At 45.4% G+C, this 5,300-nt stretch overlaps 1 pseudogene; it reads right to left on the bottom strand.

Moving 5' to 3' along the window:
- Positions 1–1,301: 1,301 nt before the first annotated feature.
- Positions 1,302–5,083, bottom strand: LOC121773546 (annotated as a pseudogene).
- Positions 5,084–5,300: the final 217 nt, after the last annotated feature.

Below are 5,300 nucleotides of genomic sequence, written 5' to 3'. Positions count from 1 at the left end.
TATAATTGTTGATCCGACGTTTGAATTACCAACAATAGCAACTTCTTCAGATTGTTTTAATCACTATATATAAGGAATTTTCACTCAAGTCGCCATTTTCGGATGGGTTCCACGATAGCATAAAATTCCATATGATATGTCGAGGATACGCACTGCTTTGGGCCCAAATATCTTGCTAAAAAAGGTATTAGGGTGCACTTATTGAATTAACACAATGCTTATGCCTGCGTTCGAGGAATCGGTTTCTACAATAAATATCTCTGCAGAGTCAAGAAGGCACAAATTGAGGTCAATGTGATAACTTGTTTCAATTAATTAAAGCTTGTAGCAACAGGCCGAGGGAACCAAGAAAATATATTTTCTTCAATAAATTTGTCAACGGGACCACCAACATTGAGTAATGCGTGATGAACATTTCAACTTGGATCACAATTGGTCCTACACTAACAATTCCGTCAATTTTTAACGGTTTTCACTCGATTTTGACCGATTTTTAAACGGTTTTAACCTGAATGGGACTGTTAAAACCATCAAAATCGGTCAAAATCGCGTTAAAACCATTTAAAAATTGACGAAATTGTTAGTGTAGGACCAATTGTGATCCGAGTTGAAATATTCAGGATGCAAAAATTCAAAAGATAGTGTATAGGACCAAAATCGTAAAATGAGCATATGTTTAGGACCAGTTTTGGCCTTTACTCTTTCTTATTTATTGGGACGGAGGGAGTATATAGTAGACACTGTAATTTATTTTTGGGTATGGGTCGCTCTCTATGCACTAGTTGACACCTCGTCTTCTTATTTATGTAGTTGATACGAGTAATCTCCTATCACTCCACCACCTCCCTTAGCACACTAATTGGACAAGGACATATAGTACTTTTCCAATCAATTAATTAAAAAATAACACCCGAAATCCCCACCTTTATTCATAACACAACAAATTTGAGTAGGCGTGGGTGTGTTGGTCGGATGATAGAGTGATTGATGCTAGAACCAAGGGTCATGAGTTTGAATCTAATAATTCAAAAAAAGTAATAATTCATACTTTGTCGAACAAAATACAATGATTGCAATCAAAACAAAGCAAAGAGACAAATTCATATCATGATTTAAACTTAAAAATCAAATTAAAAGTGCATTAATATTGTAAATGTGTCAAACAATGAAACATAAAGAAAAAAGAAAAAAGAAAAAAGAAAAAAGAAAAAGAAAAAAGGAAAAATAAAAAAGAAAAAGGCCGTCTTAAGGCTCGGTGCTGTGTTGTATCTTGGCTTCAATGGGTTTGTAAATCCTCTTAGCATCAACCTTTGCAAGTAATTTGTTTGACTCCAGCCATTTCACACAGTAGCCTAGAACGCCTTCTCTATCTTCTTCTTTTCGGCTGCTCCAATCCCGGCTGCACATCTGGTGTTGTTCCTCATGTCGTAGGCGTAGTTCTCCAAAGCATACCTTGCATCACCCTTCTCCCTAAACTCCTCATCCTCCCTCTTGTGCTTCTCCGCATCTTTCACCATTTTTTCTATTTCTTTTTCGGACAGCCTGCCCTTGTCCTTGTAGATGGTGATGTTGATGTCGTTCTTCACTCCAGTCTCTGTGTGCTCCGCTGACACATTCAGGATACCATTCTCATCAATGTCGAAGCACACTTTGACTTTATCAACACCTCTGGGCGCTGCTGGAATGCCTTTTTGAGTTTGAATTTACCTAGCAGATTGTTGGCTGTTGCCTTGCTTCTTTCGCCCTCATACACCGGAAAACTTATGATGGTCTGATTGTCTTTCATTGTCTGGATAGTATTATCATACTTTCTTGTTGGGATAGTTGTATTCCTTGGAACAATTACGCACATCCGATCTCCATCAAGTCCAATGCCAAGGGATAATGGAGTAACATCGACAAGAACGAGCTTTTGTACCGTGTCGTTGCCTTCGCCACTCAACTTGGCAGCCAGCACTGCAGCACCATGAGCCATAGCTTCGTCTGGATTAATGGTCTTGCACGCCTCCTTCCCATTGAAAATCTCCTTCAACATCTCCTGCACCTTCGGAATCCTGCTCGACCCGCCCACCAGCACCACCTCATCCACACTCATCCACTTCATCTTTGCATCGCTCAAGCACTTCTCAACCAGTTTCATACACTTGTTGAACAAATCCAAGTTGAGGTCATTAAATTTAGCACGAGTGATAGTCGAAAACAGATCAATCCCCGCAAACAAAAATTCAATCTCAATATTAGTTTGGGAAGTGGAAGAAAGCATCCTTTTTGCCCTTTCACAAGCACTCCCCAATCTCTTAGAGCATCTCCAGTGGTTCTGGACATGCAATAGCCCTCCCATAGCCTTGCTACTGCCACATCATCAGCACTAAAATCCTCCTGCCACATCATCTGGACATGCAACTGGACATGCAATAGCCATCTCATAGCCTATCCACATCACTAATAACAATTATATAATTTAATTTACAATCGTAGCAACATACAGAATTTAATTTACGAGACAAATACAGGAAAATTGAATAATACTATTAAAATTTTAAAAAGTACAATAATTTTAAAAAAAGTACATTAATTTTAAAAAAAATACAAAAATTAAAAATTACAATAAAAAAATTACATAAAAAATCACTCCTTGCCGCCGTCTTCGCCTCCGTCCTCGCCCAGCCCTTCGTCGTCGCCGCCGCTGCCTTCGTCGCCACCAACACCGCGGCTAATCCCGCAGTATCCCTCTGCAACCTCTCCAATTCTTCATGCATGCTCCGGAGCAATACGCGAAGATAAGCCTTCTCCTCGGGGTCCACCGCCGTCCGGAAGTCGGCTAACGTCTTCACCATTTGAGCGCGCGTTTGTTGACGCGCGAAGAATTTGAGCTCCTCGGTGGACCTGCCGAGGGGGGATGCCGACTAGACCTCCTGGGAACTCGGGGTGCCCCCCCTCGCATCCCGTTGCGCCTGCCTTTTGCCAACCGGGCGAGGTCGGCGACCGAACGAACGAGGGGTCGAGACCTCCTGGGCCGTCTCGGGGAGGTCGTGGGAACCACCGCTGCTGCCACTATAATCACCGTTATAGTTCAGTTTCTGCTTCTTCGGCCAGCCAGCGTCGACACCTGCCCGGAATTTCTTCGACTCGTAGAGCACAAGGTAGCAGTTCCAGTAGGTGAACTCATAGTACTTCCCGGGATCCGGGTAGGCTCTCTCCGCAATCCTCCTGCAATCTTCCTCTGTTTGGCCACTGGTCCGCATGCGGAGGGCGTTGGCGTACAAACCCGAAAATCGAGAGACGGCAGACCTGATTAGGTCCCAGCACTTCCGACACTCCTCCCCGGTGCGCGGTCTCCCTTCAGGGCAAAATGCCCTGTAGGCTGCGGCTATCTTGGCCCACAAGTTGACGATCCTCTGGTTGTTCAAAACGAGAGGATCATCGCAGACACTCACCCACGCACTGGCCACCGCAATGTTCTCCGCGTCCGTACACTTCCTCCGGACCTGGCTATCCTCACCCGGCTGCGACGAGTCGCCAACCTTCTTGGCCTTGCCCTTCTTCTTAGGGTCGCTCCGACCCCGCCCTACTCCCCGGCTTTGAATGGGAGTTTCCGGAACCTCGTTAATATCAAAACCCGACTCCTCTAAGGAGAAGGTCTCATACTGCGTGTACTGTGCATCCGTTGGGGTCGATGTGTGTGAAGAACCGATGGAAAAATCAAAAGCCGGCCGATAGACGTTTTCCTCCGCGGGCGTACCCTGCGGCGGTGGCATCATCTGCTGCGCCGGTGGCTGCATCCCGGGTGCCCACCCCAGCATCATCTGCATAGGGGGTTGCATCGGCGGTACCCCCTGCCAAGCCGGCACACTTCCCCTGGCGGCCATCGGTGGCATCATCTGCTGCCACGGGTACATGTTGTAGTACCCGGTCATCGGAGGCCAACCACCTCCCACGGAAGCCGGGAGAGTCTGAGACCGGTCGTCACTGGAGTACCTTCGTAGTTGTTCTCCATTTCTGGTTGTTGATCTTGTACAGAAATTAAGATAGAGAGAGTACTCGTTAAAACAAGTGGTGTGAATGAAAATGATGTCCAAAGCACGTATATATAGTGTTTCGAAAAATTAAAAAAATAAAAATAAAAATCTGACGCCGGTCTAACGCCGATCCGGGGCCTACAATGGCGCCGTGAGGATCGGCGTGAGAATAGGCGTCAGCCCAAGAATCGGCGTGGGCACGCCGATTTTGACGCCGATTTCGCTGACGCCGCTCGCAATGGTTCGGCGTCAGCACCGGCATCCGCGAAAAATCGGCGTGCCGGTGACGACGCCGCCATTGGAGATGCTCTTAATAGCTCTCGGATTCATACTAATATCCTTTCCATTCTTCCTTTCAAACTCTTTCACGAAATGATTCACAATCCTACTGTCAAAGTCTTGCCCTCCAAGATGAGTCTTCGATGATTCCCGTCTCAATCGTGACCACACACATTGAATGTGCCACCACCAAGGTCGAAAATCAGCACATTCTTAGCCACATCACCCCCTTTATCCTGGACGTATGCAATGGCTGCAGCAGTAGGCTCATTGATAATCCTTACAACGTTGAGGCCGGCAATGGTTCCGGCATCTTTGGTTGCACGATGCTGGGAGTCGTTAAAATATGCAGGCACGGTGACAACAGCATTCTTCACAGATGAACCAAGATAGGCATCGGCGATATCCTTCATCTTAGATAGCACCATCGAAGAAATCTCCTCAGCTGAAAACTGTTTCTCCATCCCTTTGTAGCTTACAACTATCATAGGATTGTTGTTAGTAGAGTGAGGAATGACCTTAAATGGCCATAGTTTCATGTCACTTTCAATAGTAAGTGGTAGAAGAGAGAGAGCTAACCGAAAACGGTGTTAGTTGGAGCACTGGCGACTTGATTCTTGGTAGCGTCTCCGATGAGACGCTCGTTCTCGGTGAAAGCGACGCAAGAAGGCGTGGTGCGGTTGCCTTGATCATTGGGTATGATCTCGACACGGTTGTGCTGCCACGCACGAATAAGTTGTCCCCAAATCAATCCCAATCGCCCGTCCTTCCTACTTTCCGGCCATTGAGTTTAGATGCTCTTTGAAACCGTGATATTTTGAACAAGGAACTAAAGAATTTACGATACGTATGTACAAAGTGTAAACCTAGCTCATATATATAGGCAGAGTAACATAGTGCATGTTGAGAAAGAGTCCTAGTCCTACATGGATTTATTTACTGTATTAATTAATTATCGGATAGAGAGATTTTGATATCTATTAACTAGGATTTATTTGGACC

This window comes from Salvia splendens, chromosome 17, assembly GCF_004379255.2.
Source record: "Salvia splendens isolate huo1 chromosome 17, SspV2, whole genome shotgun sequence".
NCBI classification, from domain to species: Eukaryota; Viridiplantae; Streptophyta; class Magnoliopsida; order Lamiales; family Lamiaceae; genus Salvia; species Salvia splendens.
The sequence above is the reverse complement of the archived record's forward strand: the minus strand, read 5'-3'. Positions and strand labels throughout refer to the sequence as shown.